Source organism: Pristiophorus japonicus, chromosome 23, assembly GCF_044704955.1.
Source record: "Pristiophorus japonicus isolate sPriJap1 chromosome 23, sPriJap1.hap1, whole genome shotgun sequence".
In the NCBI taxonomy this organism is placed as follows: Eukaryota; Metazoa; Chordata; class Chondrichthyes; family Pristiophoridae; genus Pristiophorus; species Pristiophorus japonicus.
The window spans coordinates 52923608-52944366 of record NC_091999.1 but is presented as its reverse complement, the minus strand read 5'-3'; the positions used below and the strand labels follow the sequence as shown (position 1 = coordinate 52944366).

Genomic DNA, 20759 nt, shown 5'->3' with positions numbered 1-20759 from the left:
CACATTGAGAGACAGAGACAAACCGACAAACAGGGAGAGACAGACAGCGAGATAGAAACAACGAGAGACAGAAAGTGTGAGACAGAGAAGGAGAGGCAGACTGAGTGAGAAAAAGACTCAAACATATACATATACAGAGATGTGTGTGTGTTTGATCTATTAAGAGAGAGAGAGGGAAAGAGTGATAGAAAGACAATGATAAAGACAGTTACAAGGAAAGAGACAGAAGGAGAGAGAGCGATAGAGACTAAAACAGAAAATGATGTAAATACTTCTCAGCTTACAGGCAGGGACTAACAGAGACAGGCAAAGACATGGACAGACCGAAATGATGGGAAAGAGAGAGCCAGTCAGACAAAGAATCTGAGAGAATCCCATTGGAACAGACGTGGCACCGTGAGAAAGAGACAGATTGAGGGACAGAGACAAACAGAGAAACAGGGACAGCCAGAGTGAGTCAGACTGAGAGAGACAAAGACTCAAACATACAAACACATACACAACTCTCTGAAGAGAGAGAGAGGGAGAGACCGAGCGACGCAGATACATTTCACAATTTCATTTCATTATCGGTTCAGATTGTCACATTGTTACAGAAAATTGCTGATTCAACCGATGAAAATCCGGTCTCACTGATCAGAATGGGAGGAAATCCATGTTAAATTAAAGAGATACCAGGAGTGGTGTGCGAACCCACGCGGGAAAAATCCATTAAAATTCAAGGCCAACGCCTCAACCACTCGGCGATCCTCGTCCTGTGAGAGCCTGCATTCCGTCTCTGTGAGAATCTGGGCTTCAACCCCGACCCCACATACAAACACATACACATCGGCTTTCAGTGAGCATTTCGGAACATTTTTAGGAATATTGAGACGGGGGCAACTCTCCTATTCTTTTTCGAGTAATGCACTGGGAACTTTCATATCCACCCGAGGGTGCAGACGGAGATTCAATTTAACATTTCATCCGAAAGTCAACAGCTTCAACATTGCAAAATTCCCCAAGTGCTGCACTTGAGTGTTTGGCAGGATGATAAAGCTCAAGTCTCAGAAGTGCGACTTGAACACACAAACTCCCGATTCAGTCGAGAGTGCTGCCACTGAACCAAAGCCGATACAAAAGTTCACAACCTTATTATTTCCCCCAAGTCTTTTTTATAAGTTCCAGGACATACCAAATTCATGATGATGATTTCCACAGACAGTTGCACATACACAGAGACATATATAGAGATAGACAGACACAAAGACACACACACACATAACCAAAAATGTGCACGCACCAACGGGCATGCACAGATGCCTTCGTCATCTCGAGGGATAGACAGGCTGAATCACTGTCGCAACTTTGACTGATGTTTGCGATTTTTGAAACGGATGTATCGTGAATATTGCAGATTAATAAAAATGAGAAAAAAATGTCAGTGTTGAAAGGTGTGGGACGTTATTCCATCTATCTCATGATCAGTTTGGCAGAGAACCTGTTAAATTGTGAAATGGAATGAAAAATGCTGAGAATCGTAGTGGGCAGGATTCGAACCTTCGCGGGATAACACAATGGATTCCTAGTCCATCGCCTTAACCACTCGGCCACGACTACTGTGTCGCTGGCCTTTTAAATGTGACTCAGAAAAAACTCAGTCATCCATCTCTGTGCAGCAGACGGTCAAAGACGCCTGAAAAATTCTCCTTTTGCGAAAAATCTGGACCAGGCAATCTCCTCTATCTGTATTTTTACAGTTCGATATTGCTCTGGAACTTTTTAATATGAATCTCTTCCAAGAAACAGAAGTAAAATTCTACATTTTGAAACAACTGCCTCCCCGTCGGGGAATTGAACCCCGGTCTCCCGCATGACAGGCGGGGATACTCACCACTATACTAACGAGGACCTGACGTGTACCAGTTTTGCCAGAGCAGTAATCGAGCCACTGTGAACAGAACTGGACACCATGAGAAGTCGACAGACACATTGAGAGACAGAGACAAACCGACAAACAGGGAGAGACAGACAGTGAGATAGAGACAACGAGAGACAGAAAGTGTGAGACTGAGAAGGAGAGGCAGACTGAGTGAGAAAAAGAATCAAACATATACATATACAGAGATGTGTGTGCGTTTGATCTATTAAGAGAGAGAGAGGGAAAGAGTGATAGAAAGACAATGATGAAGACAGTTACAAGGAAAGAGACAGATGGAGAGAGAGTGATAGAGACTGAAACAGAAAATGATGGAAATACTTCTCAGCTTACAGGCAGGGACTAACAGAGACAGGCAAAGACATGGACAGACCGAAATGATGGGAAAGAGAGAGCCAGTCAGACAAAGAGTCTGAGAGAATCCCATTGGAACAGACGTGGCACCGTGAGAAAGAGACAGATTGAGAGACAGAGACAAACAGAGAAACAGGGACAGCCAGAGTGAGTCAGACTGAGAGAGACAAAGACTCAAACATACAAACAAATACACAACTCTCTGAAGAGAGAGAGAGGGAGAGACCGAGCGACGCAGATACATTTCACAATTTCATTTCATTGTCGGTTCAGAGTGTCACATTGTTACAGAATATTGCTGATTCAACCGATGAAAATCCGGTCTCACTGATCAGAATGGGAGGAAATCCGTGTTAAATTAAAGAGATACCCGGAGTGGTGTGCGAACCCACGCGGGAAAAATCCATTAAAATTCAAGGCCAACGCCTCAACCACTCGGCGATCCTCGTCCTGTGAGAGCCTGCATTCCGTCTCTGTGAGAATCTGGGCTTCAACCCCGACCCCACATACAAACACATACACATCGGCTTTCAGTGAGCATTTACGAACATTTTTAGGAATATTGAGACGGGGGCAACTCTCCTATTCTTTTTCGAGTAATGCACTGGGAACTTTCATATCCACCCGAGGGTGCAGACGGAGCTTCAATTTAACATTTCATCCGAAAGTCAACAGCTTCAACATTGCAAAATTCCCCAAGTGCTGCACTTGAGTGTTAGCCAAGATGATAATGCTCAAGTCTCAGAAGTGCGACTTGAACACACAAACTCCCGATTCAGTCGAGAGTGCTGCCACTGAACCAAAGCCGATACAAAAGTTCACAACCTTAATATTTCCCACAATTCTTTTTTATAAGTTCCAGGACCTACCAAATTCATGGTGATGATTTCCACAGAGAGTTGCACATACACAGAGACATATATAGAGATAGACAGACACAAAGACACGCACACACATAACCTTAAATGTGCACGCACCAACGGGCATGCACAGATGCCTCAGACATCTCGAGGGATAGACAGGCTGAATCACTGTCGCAACTTTGACTGATTGTTGCGATTTTTAAAACGGATGTATCGTGAATATTGCAGATTAATAAAAATGAGAAAAAATGTCAGTGTTGAAAGGTGTGGGACGTTATTCCATCGATCTCAGGATCAGTTTTGCAGAGAACCGGTTAAATTGTGAAATGGAATGAAAAATGCTGAGAATGGTAGTCGGCAGGATTCGAACATTAGCGGGATAACCCAATGGATTTCTAGTCCATCGCCTTAACCACTCGGCCACGACTACTGTGTCGCTAGCTTTTCAAACGTTACTCAGAAAAAACTCAGTCATCCATCTCTGTGCAGCAAACGGCCAAAGACGCCTGAAAAATTCTCCGTTTGCTAAAAATCTGGACGAGGCAATCTCCTCCACCTGTATTTTTACAGTTCGATATTGCTCTGGAACTTTTTAATATGCATCTCTTCCAAGAAACAGAAGTAAAATTCTACATTTTGATACAACTGCCTCCCCGTCGGGGAATTGAACCCCGGTCTCCCGCGTGACAGGCGTGGATACTCAACCACTACACTAACGATGAACTGACGTGTACCAGTTCTGCCAGAGCAGTAATCGAGCCACTGTGAACAGAACTGGACACCATGAGAAGTCGACAGACACATTGAGAGACAGAGACAAACCGACAAACAGGGAGAGACAGACAGCGAGATAGAGACAACGAGAGACAGAAAGTGTGAGACAGAGAAGGAGAGGCAGACTGAGTGAGAAAAAGACTCAAACATATACATATACAGAGATGCGTGTGTGTGATCTATTAAGAGAGAGAGAGGGAAAGAGTGATAGAAAGACAATGATAAAGACAGTTACAAGGAAAGAGACAGAAGGAGAGAGAGCGATAGAGACTAAAACAGAAAATGATGGAAATACTTCTCAGCTTACAGGCAGGGACTAACAGAGACAGGCAAAGACATGGACAGACCGAAATGATGGGAAAGAGAGAGCCAGTCAGACAAAGAATCTGAGAGTATCCCATTGGAACAGACGTGGCACCGTGAGAAAGAGACAGATTGAGAGACAGAGACAAACAGAGAAACAGGGTGAGCCAGAGTGAGTCAGACTGAGAGAGACAAAGACTCAAACATACAAACACATGCACAACTCTCTGAAGAGAGAGAGAGGGAGATACCGAGCGACGCAGATACATTTCACAATTTAATTTCATTATCGGTTCAGAGTGTCACATTGTTACAGAAAATTGCTGATTCAACCGATGAAAATCCGGTCTCACTGATCAGAATGGGAGGAAATCCGTGTTAAATTAAAGAGATACCAGGAGTGGTGTGCGAACCCACGCGGGAAAAATCCATTAAAATTCAAGGCCAACGCCTCAACCACTCGGCGATCCTCGTCCTGTGAGAGCCTGCATTCCGTCTCTGTGAGAATGTGGGCTTCAACCCCGACCCCACATACAAACACATGCACATCGGCTTTCAGTGAGCATTTCGGAACATTTTTTGGAATATTGAGACGGGGGCAACTCTCCTATTCTTTTTCGAGTAATGCACTGGGAACTTTCATATCCACCCGAGGGTGCAGACGGAGATTCAATGTAACATTTCATCCGAAAGTCAACAGCTTCAACATTGCAAAATTCCCCAAGTGCTGCACTTGAGTGTTTGCCAGGATGATAATGCTCAAGTCTCAGAAGTGCGACTTGAACACACAAACTCCCGATTCAGTCGAGAGTGCTGCCACTGAACCAAAGCCGATACAAAAGTTCAAACCTTATTATTTCCCCCAAGTCTTTTTATAAGTTCCAGGACATACCAAATTCATGGTGATGATTTCCACAGACAGTTGCACATACACAGAGACATATATAGAGATAGACAGACACAAAGACACGCACACACATAACCAAAAATGTGCACGCACCAACGGGCATGCACAGATGCCTTCGTCATCTCGAGGGATAGACAGGCTGAATCACTGTCGCAACTTTGACTGATGTTTGCGATTTTTGAAACGGATGTATCGTGAATATTGCAGATTAATAAAAATGAGAAAAAAATGTCAGTGTTGAAATGTGTGGGACGTTATTCCATCTATCTCAGGATCAGTTTGGCAGAGAACCGGTTAAATTGTGAAATGGAATGAAAAATGCTGAGAATCGTAGTGGGCAGGATTCGAACATTAGCGGGATAACCCAATGGATTTCTAGTCCATCGCCTTAACCACTCGGCCACGACGACTGTGCCGCTGCCTTTTCAAACGTTACTCAGAAAAAACTCAGTCATCAATCTCTGTGCAGCAGACGGCCAAAGACGCCTGAAAAATTCTCCGTTTGCAAAAAATCTGGACGAGGCAATCTCCTCTATCTGTATTTTTACAGTTCGATATTGCTCTGGAACTTTTTAATATGAATCTCTTCCAAGAAAAAGAAGTAAAATTCTACATTTTGAAACAACTGCCTCCCCGTCGGGGAATTGAACCCCGGTTTCCCGCATGACAGGCAGGGATACTCACCACTATACTAACGAGGAACTGACGTGTACCAGTTCTGCCAGAGCAGTAATCGAGCCAATGTGAACAGAACTGGACACCATGAGAAGTCGACAGACACATTGAGAGACAGAGACAAACCGACAAACAGGGAGAGACAGACAGCGAGATAGAGACAACGAGAGACAGAAAGTGTGAGACTGAGAAGGAGAGGCAGACTGAGTGAGAAAAAGACTCAAACATATACATATACAGAGATGTGTGTGTGTGATCTATTAAGAGAGAGAGAGGGAAAGAATGATAGAAAGACAATGATAAAGACAGATACAAGGAAAGAGACAGATGGAGAGAGAGCGATAGAGACTAAAACAGAAAATTATGGAAATACTTCTCAGCTTACAGGCAGGGACTAACAGAGACAGGCAAAGACATGGACAGACCGATATGATGGGAAAGAGAGAGCCAGTCAGACAAAGAATCTGAGAGAATCCCATGGGAACAGACGTGGCACCGTGAGAAAGAGACAGATTGAGAGACAGAGACAAACAGAGAAACAGGGACAGCCAGAGTGAGTCAGACTGAGTAGACAAAGATTCAAACATACAAACACATACACAACTCTCTGAAGAGAGAGAGAGGGAGAGACCGAGCGACGCAGATACATTTCACAATTTCCTTTTATTATCGGTTCATAGTGTCACATTGTTACAGAAAATTGCTGATTCAACCGATGAAAATCCGGTCTCACTGATCAGAATGGGAGGAAATCCGTGTTAAATTAAAGAGATACCAGGAGTGGTGTGCGAACCCACACGGGAAAAATCCATTAAAATTCAAGGCCAACGCCTCAACCACTCGGCGATCCTCGTCCTGTGCGAGCCTGCATTCCGTGTCTGTGAGAATCTGGGCTTCAACCCCGACCCCACATACAAACACATACACATCGGCTTTCAGTGAGCATTTAGGAACATTTTTAGGAATATTGAGACGGGGGCAACTCTCCTATTCTTTTTCGAGTAATGCACTGGGAACTTTCATATCCACCCGAGAGTGCAGACGGAGATTCAATTTAACATTTCATCCGAAAGTCAACAGCTTCAACATTGCAAAATTCCCCAAGTGCTGCACTTGAGTGTTTGCCAGGATGATAATGCTCAAGTCTCAGAAGTGCGACTTGAACACACAAACTCCCGATTCAGTCGAGAGTGCTGCCACTGAACCAAAGCCGATACAAAAGTTCACAACCTTATTATTTCCCCCAAGTCTTTTTTATAAGTTCCAGGACATACCAAATTCATGGTGATGAAGTTCCACAGACAGTTGCACATACACAGAGACATATATAGAGATAGACAGACACAGAGACACACACACACATAACCAAAAATGTGCATGCACCAACGGGCATGCACAGATGCCTTCGTCATCTCGAGGGATAGACAGGCTGAATAACTGTCGCAACTTTGACTGATGTTTGCGATTTTTGAAACGGATGTATCGTGAATATTGCAGATTAATAAAAATGAGAAAAAAATGTCAGTGTTGAAAGGTGTGGGACGTTATTCCATCTATCTCAGGATCAGTTTGGCAGAGAACCGGTTAAATTGTGAAATGGAATGAAAAATGCTGAGAATCGTAGTGGGCAGGATTCGAACATTAGCGGGATAACCCAATGGATTTCTAGTCCATCCCCTTAACCACTCGGCCACGACTACTGTGTCGCTAGCTTTTCAAACGTTACTCAGAAAAAACTCAGTCATCCATATCTGTGCAGCAGACGGCCAAAGACGCCTGAAAAATTCTCCGTTTGCTAAAAATCTGGACCAGGCAATCTCCTCTATCTGTATTTTTACAGTTCGATATTGCTCTGGAACTTTTTAATATGAATCTCTTCCAAGAAACAGAAGTCAAATTCTACATTTTGATACAACTGCCTCCCCGTCGGGGAATTGAACCCCATCTCCCGCGTGACAGGCGGGGATACTCTCCACTACACTAACGAGGAACTGACGTGTACCACTTCTGCCAGAGCATTAATCGAGCCACTGTGAACAGAACTGGACACCATGAGAAGTCAACAGACACATTGAGAGACAGAGACAAACCGACAAACAGGGAGAGACAGACAGCGAGATAGAGACAACGAGAGACAGAAAGTGTGAGACTGAGAAGGAGAGGCAGACTGAGTGAGAAAAATACTCAAACATATACATATACAGAGATGTGTGTGTGTGATCTTTTAAGAGAGAGAGAGGGAAAGAGTGATAGAAAGACAATGATAAAGACAGTTACAAGGAAAGAGACAGATGGAGAGAGAGCGACAGAGACTAAAACAGAAAATGATGGAAATACTTCTCAGCTTACAGGCAGGGACTAACAGAGACAGGCAAAGACATGGACAGACCGAAATGATGGGAAAGAGAGAGCCAGTCAGACAAAGAATCTGAGAGTATCCCATTGGAACAGACATGGCACCGTGAGAAAGAGACAGATTGAGAGACAGAGACAAACAGAGAAACAGGGTGAGCCAGAGTGAGTCAGACTGAGAGAGACAAAGACTCAAACATACAAACACATACACAACTCTCTGAAGAGAGAGAGAGGGAGAGACCGAGCGACGCAGATACATTTCACAATTTCATTTCATTATCGGTTCAGAGTGTCACATTGTTACAGAAAATTGCTGATTCAACCGATGAAAATCCGGTCTCACTGATCAGAATGGGAGGAAATCCGTGTTAAATTAAAGAGATACCAGGAGTTGTGTGCGAACCCACGCGGGAAAAATCCATTAAAATTCAAGGCCAACGCCTCAACCACTCGGCGATCCTCGTCCTGTGAGAGCCTGCATTCCGTCTCTGTGAGAATCTGGGCTTCAACCCCGACCCCACATACAAACACATACACATCGGCTTTCAGTGAGCATTTCGGAACATTTTTAGGAATATTGAGACGGGGGCAACTCTCCTATTCTTATTCGAGTAATGCACTGGGAACTTTCATATCCACCCGAGGGTGCAGACGGAGATTCAATTTAACATTTCATCCGAAAGTCAACAGCTTCAACATTGCAAAATTCCCCAAGTGCTGCACTTGAGTGTTAGCCAAGATGATAATGCTCAAGTCTCAGAAGTGCGACTTGAACACACAAACTCCCGATTCAGTCGAGAATGCTGCCACTGAACCAAAGCCGATACAAAAGTTCACAACCTTATTATTTCCCGCAAGTGTTTTTTATAAGTTCCAGGACATACCAAATTCATGGTGATGGTTTCCACAGACAGTTGCACATACATAGAGACATATAGAGATAGACAGACACAGAGACACGCACACACGTAACCAAAAATGTGCACGCACCAACGGGCATCCACAGATGCCTTCGTCATCTCGAGGGATCGACAGGCTGAATCACTGTCGCAACTTTGACTGATGTTTGCGATTTTTGAAACGGATGTATCGTGAATATTGCAGATTAATAAAAATGAGAAAAAAATGTCAGTGTTGAAAGGTGTGGGACGTTATTCCATCGATCTCAGGATCAGTTTGGCAGAGAACCGGTTAAATTGTGAAATGGAATGAAAAATGCTGAGAATCGCAGTCTGCAGGTTTCGAACCTATGCGGGATAACCCAATGCATTGTTCGACCACTCGGCCACGATTACTGTCTTTTTCAGGTACAGACAGAGTGAGTCAGACTGAGAGAGACAAAGACTCAAACATCTGAACAATTCACTGTTCTCTGAAGAGAGCGAGAGAGGCAGAGACCGAGCGACACGGATACATTTCATTATCGGTTCAGATTGTCACATTGTTACAGAAAATTGCTGATTCAAACGATGAAAATCCGGTTTTACTGATCAGAATGGGAGGAAATCCGTGTCAAATGAAAGAGATACCAGGAGTGGGGTACGAACGCACGCGGAAAAATAAACAATTGCATTTTAACGCCAACACCATTACCACTCGGCTATTCTGGTTCTGTGAGAATCTGGTGAGTACTTGGTAGAGATTAACTCAGAAAAAACTCAGTCATCAATCTCTGTGCAGCAGACGGCCAAAGAATCGTGAAAAAGTCTCCGTTTCCGAAAAATCTGGAAGTGGCTCTATCCTCGACGTGTATTTTTACAGTTCTTTATTGCTATGGAACTTTTTAATATGAAACTCTTCCAAGAAACAGAAGTAAAATTCTCCATTTTGAATTGAACCCCGGTCTCCTGCGTGACTGGCGGGGATACTCACCACTATACTAACGAGGAGCTGACAGGTCATAGAGCTGTCAGAGCAGGAAACGAGCTGAACAGAACTGGACACCATGAGAAGTCGACGGACACAACGAGAGACAGAGCCAAACCGAAAAACAGGGAGAGACAGACAACGAGATCGAGGCAACAAGAGACAGAAAGTCGAGACTGAGAAGAAGAGGAAGACTGAGTGAGAAAAAGACTCAAACACTTACATATACAGAGATATGTGTGTGTGTCTGATCTCTAAAGAGAGAGAGGGAAAGAGTGAGAGAAAGACCGTGATAAAGGCAGTGACAAGGAGAGAGACAGATAGAGAGAGAGAGCGACAGAGCGAGAGAGAGACAAAGATATAAACAGAAAATGATGCCAATTCCCAGCAGGTTAGATACAGGAACTACCAGCCACAGGCAAAGAGAGACAGACAGGCAGAGACATAGACAGACAGAGATGATGGGACAGTCAGAAGAGAGACTGAGAGAATCCCATTGGAACAGAACTGATCACCGTGAGAATGAGACAGACACCTTGGGAAACAGAGACAAACAGTGAAACAGGGAGAGGCAGACAGCGAGATAGAGACAGAGAGAGACAGAAAGCTTGAGACTGAGAGGGAGGGTCAGACTGAGCGAGACAAAGACTCAAATGCATACATACACAGAGATATGTTTGCGTGCTCCATAAAGAGAGTGAGGCAAATAGTGATGGAATGACAAGAAAAAGACAGGAACAAAAAGGGAGACAAAGAGGGAGACAGATAGAGAGAAAGTCAGATAGAGAGAGAGACATAGAAATGATGGGAAAGAGAGAGCTAGTCAGACAAAGAGTTTGAGAGAATCCTATTGGAACAGAACTGGACACCGTGAGAGAGACAGATTGAGAGACAGAGACAAACGGAGAGACAGGGACAGACAGAGTGAGTCAGAGAGAGGCAGACTGAGAGAGACATAAACACATACACATAAACACATACACAGCTCGCTAAAGAGAGAGAGAGGCAGAGACTGAGCGACACAGATACATTTCACAATTTCATTTCATTGTCTGCTCAGAGTGTCACAGAGTTACAGAAAAATGCAAATGCAACAGATGAAAATCGGATATCACTGAGCAGGATGGGAAAAATCGCTGTTTAATTAACATATTCCAGCAGTGGGGTTCGAGCTCACACGGGTATAAACCCATTGGATTTTATTCCCAACACCTTAACCGCCCGGCCATCCTAGCCCTGTCAATGTTGGGACTCTGTCTCAATGAGAAGCTGGCCTTTAACTCCATCTGCACAGACGCACACAGACACATCGGATTTCAGGGAGCATTTTCCAACATTTTTCGTCATATTGACACGGGCGCAACTCTCCTATTCTTCTTCGATAAGGCTCTGGGAACTTTCACATCCACCCGAAGGTGCAGACGAAGCTTCCATTTCACATTTCATCCGAAAGTCAACAGCTTCAACAATGCAAAATTCCCCAAATACTGCATTTGAGTGTCAGCCAAGATTGTATGCTCAAGTCTCAGGAGTGGGACTTACACACACAACCTCCTGATTCAGTCGAGAATGGAGCCAATGAACCATAGCCAATATCAAAGATCACAACTGTATTATTTTCCCCAAGTTTTTAAAAATGTTCCAGGACACATCAAATTCAATGTGATGATTTCCATAGACAGTTGCACATACACAGAGACATACATACAGATATACATATACAGACACACACACACACACTTGTCAAAAATATACACGCATCAACATAGAAACATATAAATTAGTTGCAGGAGTTGGTCATTCGGCACTTCGAGCCTGCACCGCCATTCAATAAGATCATGGCTTATCATTCAACCTCAGTACCCCTTTCCTGCTTTCTCTCCATACCCCTTGATCTCTTTAGCCGTAAGGGCCATATCTAACTCCCTTTTGCATATATCTAACGAAATGGCCTCAACATCTTTCTGCGGTAGAGAATTCCACAGGTTAACCACTCTCTGAGTGAAGAAGTTTCTCCTCATCTCGGTCTTAAATGGCTTACCCCTTATTCTTGGACTGAGACCTTGGTTCTTGAACTCCACAGCAACGGGAACATTCTTTCTGCCTCTAACCCTTCCAATCTCGTCAGAAAGTTATATATTTCTATGAGATCGCCTCTCATTCTTCTAAACTCCAGTGGATACCAGCCCAGTTGATCAAGTCTCTCCTCATATGTCAGTCCTGCCATCCCGGGAATCAAGCTGGTGAACCTTCGCTGAACTCCCTCAATCGCAAGGACGTCCTTCCTCAGATTTGGAGACCAAAACTGAACACAATATTCCAGGTGTGGCCTCACCAAGACCCTGTGTAATTACAGTAAGACCTCCCTGCTCCTATACTCAAATCACCTCGCTATGAAGGCGAACATGCCATTTGCCTTTTTACCGCCTGCTGCCAACTTTCAATGACTCATGTACTATGACACCAGATCAAGATATACACAGAGTGCCTTAGACAAATAGAGGGATAGACAGGCAGGATCACTCTCGCTACTTTGGCTGCCTTTTGCTTTTTTCTATCCGTATGTATCGTGAATATTGCAGATTAATGAAAGAAATAAAAAAAATGGCAGTGTTGAAAGATGTGGTACTTTATTCCACCAACCACAGGATCAGTTTTGCAGAGACCTCGCTAAATTGTGAAATGGAAAGAATTGTAGTCGGCAGGATTCGAACCTGGCGGGGAAAATCCAATGCATTTCTAGTGCATCGCCTTAATCACTGGGCCACGACTACTAGTTTGCTGCATTTTTAAATATCACTCAGATAAAACTCAGTCATCCATCTCTGTGCAGCAGACGGCCACAGAATCCTGAAAAAGTTTCTGTTTGCTAAAAATTTGGAAGAGGCAATCTCCTCTTTTTGTATTTTTACTCTTCTTTATTGCTCTCGAACTTTTTAACATGAATCTATACCAAGAAACAACAGTAAAATTCTACATTTTGAAAAAGCCTTCCCCCCATCTGGGAATTCAACTCCGGTCTCCTGCGTAACAGGCGGTGATAATCACCACTATACTAACGAGGTACTGACGGGTATGGGCTCTCTAAGAGCAGAAATCGAGCTGTGAACAGAACTGGACACCATGAGAAGTCGACAGGCACATTGAGACACAGAGATAAACAGAGAAACAGGGAGAGACAGACAGCGAGATAGAGACAAAGAGACAGATAAAGTGTGAGACTGAGAGGGAGAGAAAGACTCAGTGAGAAAAAAAAACTCAAGCACATACATACAAAGATGTGTGTGTGCTCTATAAAGAGAGAAAGGGAAAGAGTGATAGAAATACAGAGATGAAGACAGGGACAAAGAGAGTCACAGAGATAGACATATAGAGAGAGAGAGACAGATAGAGTGAGAGAGACAGAGATAAAAAGAGAAAATGATAGAAATACTCAGCAGGTTAGAGACAGGGCAAAGAAAGACAGGCAGGCAGAGACATAGACAGATAGAGTGAGACGATGGGAAAGAGAGAGACAGTCAGACAGAGAGGGATGATGGGAAAGAGAGACCCAAATAGACAGGGAGACTGAGAGAATCCCATTGAAGCAGAATTTTGACACCGTGAGAAAGTAAGAGACAGATTGAGAGACAGGGACAAACAGAGAAACATAGAAAATAGGTGCAGGAGTAGGCCATTCGGGCTTTCGAATCTGCACCACCATTCAATAAGATCATGGCTGATCATTCAGCTCAGTACCCCTTTCCTGCTTTCTCTCCAAACCTCTTGATGGCTTTAGCCATAATGGCCATATCTAACTCCCTCTTGAATATAGCCAATGAATTGGCATCAACAACTCTCTGCGATAGGGAATTCCACAGGTTAACAACTCTCTGAGTGAAGAAGTTTCTCCTCATCTCGGTCCTAAATGACCTGCCCCTTATCATTAGACTGTGTCCCCTAATTCTGGACTTCCCCAACATCGGGAATTTTCTTGCTGCATCTAACCTGTTAAGTCCCGTCAGAATTGTTTATGTTTCTATGAGATCCCCTCTCATGCTTCTTAACTCCAGTGACTACAAGCCACTGTCGATCCAGTCTCTCCTCATATGTCAGTCCTGTCATCCCGGGAATCAGTCTGGTGAACCTTCGCTGCACTCCCTCAATAGCAAGAAAGTCCATCCTCAGATTACGAGACCAAAACTGAACACAATATTCCAGGTGAGGTCTCACAAAGGCCCTGTACAACTGCAGTAAGACCTCCGTACGCCTATACCCAAAACCCCTAGCTATAAAGGCCAAAATACCATTTGCCTTCTTCACCGCCTGCTGTAACTGCATGCCAACTTTCAATGACAGATGTACCACGACACGCAGCTCCCATTGCACCTCCCCTTTTCCTAATCTGCCGCCATACAGATAATATTCTACCTTCGTGTTTTTGCCACCAAAGTGGATAACCTCACATTTATTCACATTATACTGCATCTGCCATGAATTTGCCCACTCAGCTAACCTGTCCAAGTCACCCTGCAGCCTCTTAGCGTCCTCCTCACAGCTCACACCCCCACCCTGTTAGTATCATCTGTAAACTTGAAGATATTACACTCAATTCCTTCATCTAAATCATTAATGTATATTGTAAATAGCTGGGGTTCCAGCACTGAGCCCTGTGGCACCCCACTAGTCACTGACTGCTTTTCTGAAAAGGACCCGTTTATCCCGACTCTCTGCTTCCTGTCTGCCAACCAGTTCTCTATCCACGTCAGTGCATTACCCCAATACCATGTGCTTTAATTTTGCACATCAATACCTGTGTGGGACCTTATTGAAAGTCTTTTGAAAGTCCAAATACACCACATCCACTGGTTCCCCTTGTCCACTATACTAGTTACATCCTCAATAAATTCCAGAAGATTTGTCAAGCTTGATTTCCCTTTCATAAATTCATGCAGCTTGGACCGATCCTGTCATTGCTTTACAAATGCACTGCTATTTCATCTTTAATAATTGATTCCTACATTTTCCACACTACTGATGTCAGGCTAACCGGTCTATAATTATCCATTTTCTATCTCCCTCCTTTTTTAAAATGTGGTCTTACATTAGCTACTCTCCAGTCCATAACAACTGATCTGGAGTCCATGGACTGTTGGAAAATGATCACCAATGAATCCGCTATTTCTAGGGCCACTTCCTTAAGTACTTTCCAATGCAGACTATCAGGCCCCGGGGATTTATCGGTCTTCAATCCCATCAATTTCCCTAACACAATTACCTGACTGATAAGGATTTCCTTCAGTTCATCCTTCTCGCTAGATCCTTGGTGCCCTAGTATTTTGGAAGGCTATGCGTGTCTTCCTTCGTGAAGACAGAAACAAAGTAATTGTTCAACTGGTCTACCATTTCTTTGTTCCCCATTATAAATTCACCTGAATCTGACTGCAAGGGACCTACGTTTGTCTTCTCTAATCTTTGTGTCTTCACATATCTTTCGAACTTTATTATGTTTCCAACAAGCTTCCTCTCATAATCTATTTTCCCCTTCCTAATTAAACAATTTGTCCTCCTCTGCTGAATTCTAAATTTCTTCCAGTCCTCAGGTTACGGCTTTTTCTGGCCAATTTATATGTCTCTTCCTTGCATTTAACACGATCCTTAATTTCCCTTGTTAGCTACGGTTGAACCACCTTCCCCGTTTTATTTTTACTCCAGACAGGGAAATAAAATTGTTGAAGTTCATCCATGTGATCTTTAAATGTTTGCCATGGCCTATCCACCTTCAACCCTTTAAGTATCATTTGCCAGTCTATTCTAGCCAATTCACGTCTCATACCATCGAAGTTACCTTTCCTTAAGTTCAGGATCCTAGTCTCTTAAATAACTGTGTCACTTGCCACCTTAATAAAGAATTCTACCTTATTATGGTCACTCTTCCCCAAGGGGGCCTCGCACAACAAGATTGCTAATTAGTCCTTTCTCATTACACATCACCCAGTCTAGGATGGCCAGCCCTCTAGATGGTCCCTCGACATCCTCCTCCACCGTATTGCTTCCTGTTTGGTTCGCCCAATCTACATGTAGAGTAACGTCTTGATAACTGCTGTATCTTTATGGCACACATCCCTCATTTCTTGTTGGATGCTGTCCCCAACTTCACTTATACTGTTTACTGATCTCTACAAAACTCCTCCAGCGTTTTCTTCCCTTTGGTATTCCGCAACTCCACCCATACATGTTCCACATCATCCAAGCTAATGTCGTTCCTTACTATTGCCTTAATTTCCTCTTTAAACAGCAACGCTACCCCACCACCTTTTCATTTCTGTCTGTGCTTCCTGAATGTTGAATTCCCAGCCTTGGTCACCCTGGAGTTATGTCTCCATCATGCTAATTATACCACATTCAGTAATTGCTGCTGGGCAGTTAATTCGTCCACTTTATTACGAATACTCCTCGTAATGAGGCACAGAGCCTTCAGGCTTGTTATTTTAGTACATTTTGACCCTTTATAATTTTGCTGTAAAGTGGCCCGATTTGGTTTCTGCTCTCCACCTTTACTTTTATTTTTTCGCTTCTGCGCCCCTTCTACTTCCCTCTGTCTCCCGTCGCCCTGCCATATTACTTTAAACATGCCCCAACACTAGCAAACAATCCCCCTTGGACTTTGTTTCTGGTCCTGCCCAGGTGCAGATCTTCCGGTTTAGTTCTGGTCCCACCTCCGCCCCAGAACCAGTTCCAAAGTCCCAGGAATTGAATCCCTCCCATCTGCACCACATTTCAAGCCACGTATTCACGTGAGCTATCCTGCGATTCCTGCTCCGACTAGCAGGTGGCACTGGTAGCAATCCTGAGTTTGCGACCTTTGAGGTCCTACTTTTTAATTTAACTCCGAGCTCCCTGAATTCAGCTTGCAGGTCCTCAGACAGAGTGAGTCAGAGAGTGACAGAGACTGAAACACATAAAGATATACAGGGCTCTCTAAAGACAGAGAGTGAGAGGCACAGATACATTTCACGATTCCATTTCTTTGTCAGTTGAGAATGTGACAGGGTTACAAATTCAACGGAAGCCATTCGAGTAACACTGAGCAGGATGGTAGAAAATCGGTGTTAAATTCAAGAGTTACCAGGAGTGGGGTTCGACACCACGTGGGTATAAACCCATTAGATCTTAAATGCAACGACTTATACACTCGGCCATTCAGGACTTGTGAACCTTCACATTCTGTCTCTGTGAGAATCTGGGCTTGAGCTCCACCCTCACAGACACACGCATACACACAGGTTTTCAGTGAGCATTTCAGAATATTTATATAAAAGTGACACGGGGCAACTCACTACTCTTTATCGAATAATGCTGTTGGAACTTTAACATTCACCCGAGAGAGCAGACAGAGCTTCAATTTAACATTTCATCCGAAAGTCAACAGCTTCGACAATGCAAAATTCTGCAAGTACTGCACTCGAGTGTTAGCCAAGATTATATGCTCAAGTCTCAGGAGTGGGACTTGAAGTCGAAAATACTGCTGCTGAACCAAAGCCGATATCAAATGTCACCACCGTATTATTTTCCCCAAGTCTTTTTAACAAGTTCCAGTACATACCAAATTCATGGTGATGATATCCACAGACAGTTGCACATACACAGTGACATACATACAGATAGGCACACATAGAGACCTTTGAGGTCCTACTTTTTAATTAACTCCGAGCTCCCTGACCCCTCTGTGAAGGGAAATAGGTCCTTCCTATCCACTCTATCTAGGCTCCTCATAATTTTATACACCTCATTAACGTCTGCCCTCAGCCTCCTCTGTTCCAAAGAAAACAAACCATTAAGTGGGTTGATGGGCTGGTGGAGATTACAGAGATAGGGAAGGGTGAGACCCTGGAGAGATTTGAACACTAGAATGCGTATTTTAAAGACTGATGCCACCAGCCATCACGCCCAGCATAGAATGTGACTCACTACCAACAGGAAGGATGTTACGTTAACTACTACAAATACATAATGAGAGGAAATAAATCTCTGTCCCTTTAATTAACAGCAACATGGAAAGAGGGAAATGAATGACCTTTAAATACTGGTCCACTTGGCACTGAAGTGTCTGAAACTCATAATAGGAACTCATAAATGGAAATAAAATACTGACAGATGTTAAACTGTTTTGTTGACAAAAGAAATCTCGATTTAACTTTTAAAAGATAAATAGTTTAACAGGGGTTGACACATACTCACCCGATAGGCCTACTCAGGATCCACGCCTCAAGAACCGCGATTGGTTGCAGAACACGCTGCTCCCTTGGCCCTCCGGCCTCTGATCTCTCTTCCTGTTGGTTCCCAGGGCAATCAATCACCATTCGCCAACATTCCACTGCCAGATTAAGTTGAGGGGCTCGGAGGAAGAAATAAAATGAGGCCGTGAATCTGAGTTAAGAAATAAAATCAGAAAAAACATGATTAAATGAACGAGGAGAGACAATATAAACTAAAGGGTACAATCCTAAAGGGGATGCACGAACATTGAGACCTGCGGGTATATGTGGACAAATCGCTGAAGGTGGCAGGACAGGTTCAGAAAGCAGTGAAAAAAGCTTGCAGGATCCTGGGCATTATAGAGTACAAAAGCAAGGAGGTTATGATGAACCTTTGTAAAACACTGGTTCGGCCTCAAGTGGAGCATTGTGTCCAATTCTGAGCACCGCCCATTGGGATGGGATACCCTTAGAGAGGGTGCAGAAGAGATTGACAAGAATGATTCACTAAATGAGGGACTTCAGTTTTGTGACTTGACTGGAGAAGCTGGGGTTGTTCTCTTTGGAGCAGAGAACGTTGAGAGGAGAATTGATAGAAATGTTCAAAATCATGAGGGTCCCGACAGAGAAGATCGAGAGATACTATTCCCATTGGCGGAAGGGTCAAGAACCAGAGGAGACGGATTTAAGGTGGATGAGCAGAAGAACCAAAGGCGATGTAAGAAAAATCTATTTCATGCTACGAATCGTCAGGATCTGGAATTCACGGCCTCAAAGGATGGTGGAGGCAGACTCAATCACAGCTTTCAAAAGGGAATTGGATAATATCTGAAAGAAAACATTTGCAGGGCCGGGGGGAAAAAGCGGGGCAGTGGGACTAGCTCAGAGCCGGCAAGGGCTCGACGGGCCGAATGGCCTTCCGTGCTGTAACCATTCTCTCATTGCGTGAGCAGAACCACTCTGTTCCCTGACACAATCTAAAGCCTTCCTGTTTGTGAGCACCTCTGTTAAACCTCTTTATCTCCGCCTTAAATATATTCAATGATCCAGCCTCCACAGCTCTCTGGCAGAGAATTCCACAGATTTGCAAGAAGAAATTCCTATTCATCTCATTTTTAAATGGTCTGAGGAGAAAGGCTGCATTTGTAAATAGAACAGGATTTACTCGGATTGCTTTGGGCACTGAACCATGTTCATTCTGGCAGCTCTTGTTTGTTTCTGATTATCTTAATAACCCCTATATATGGGCTGGAGATTAATATCTTGTATAAATGTTGAACAAATTATCTTCGTTTCAAACACAGTGTGTCGAATATTTGATTCCTCCATGATCAGAGGAGACTAATTGATGTTCTGTTACCGACTGTTCCATTTTAGTGCTTTTTCTTAATCTCACTTACATCACTTCTCACCTAGTTCACCTTCTATTATATCAAACCCCAAACTTGTCCCGTTTGAGTACATGAGTTGCAATTGTAGTAGACTTAACTGCAGTGTCTTAATTTAAACTCAGCTGAAATCCTTTGAACCACCCCTTTATTGAACTGCCTTGCAAAAGATTTGAAATCCGTTACTTTCTGTAACCTGGTTTTGGAACCGATTGAATTGTAAAATGCATCCACACATTTTGCACGTGATAGCCTGTGAAATATTCTGATATTTGTAATTGTCATTGCCACAAACTCAGCTCTCTAGCCACCGATTCAATCCCTCTCCCCAACTTGTGTCTGTACCTGAACCGGACTGTTTGCAACCTTGGTGCCATATTTAATCCTGAAGTATGATTTTGACCACATATCCACAGCATAATTAAGAATGCATATTTCCACCTGTGTAACATCGCCCTTACCTCAGCTCACCCGCTGCTGACCCCTCATCCCTGCCTTTCTTACTTCTGGATTTGACTATTACAACACACTCCTGCCACATTCTCACCTGCATAAACTGGAGTTGATCCAAAATTCGGTTGCCCGTGCCCTAACTCTCACCAAGTCCAGCTTACCCATCAGCCCTGTGCTCGTTGAACGACATTGGCTTCTGGTTCAGCAACGCCTTGATTTCAAAATTCTAATACTTATTTTCAAAACTCTCCATGGCCTCACCCCTCCCGAGCTCTGTTAACTCCTCCACCCCCAACCAGCACCACACCGCCACCTCCCCCCCGCCCCGACCCCCCGCCGCCCATCCATGAGATATCTATCTTCCTGAGCATCCCTGATTATAATTGGTGGCTGTGCCTTCTGTTGTCCAGGCCCCAAGTTCTTGAGAACCCAGCCTAAACCTTTCTGTCTAACCTGTGCAGTACCTGCCTTGGCAGTTCCTGATGGGATACTGCAGAGCAAGCTTTTCTCTCTTATCTAATCCATGCTGCATCTTTCTACGGAGTGTTTGATAGCAGAGTGTAGGGTGAACTTTACTCAGTATCTAACCCGTGTTGTTCCTCCTCTGGGTGTGTTTGATGGGATGGTGTAGAGGGAGATTTACTCTGTATCTAACCCGTGCTTTAC

General features: G+C 43.8%; 3 non-coding genes across 3 annotated transcripts; all 3 read right to left on the bottom strand.

Moving 5' to 3' along the window:
- Nucleotides 1-1518: 1518 nt before the first annotated feature.
- trnap-agg (transfer RNA proline (anticodon AGG)) lies at nt 1519-1599 on the bottom strand. The gene has a single exon. It is a non-coding gene; the product is annotated as a tRNA-Pro (tRNA).
- Nucleotides 1600-1818: 219 nt separating this feature from the next.
- On the bottom strand, nt 1819-1890 carry trnad-guc (transfer RNA aspartic acid (anticodon GUC)). The gene has a single exon. It is a non-coding gene; the product is annotated as a tRNA-Asp (tRNA).
- A 3858-nt stretch (nt 1891-5748) lies between these two features.
- On the bottom strand, nt 5749-5820 carry trnad-guc (transfer RNA aspartic acid (anticodon GUC)). Its single transcript has one exon. It is a non-coding gene; the product is annotated as a tRNA-Asp (tRNA).
- Between the last annotated feature and the right edge of the window lie 14939 nt (nt 5821-20759).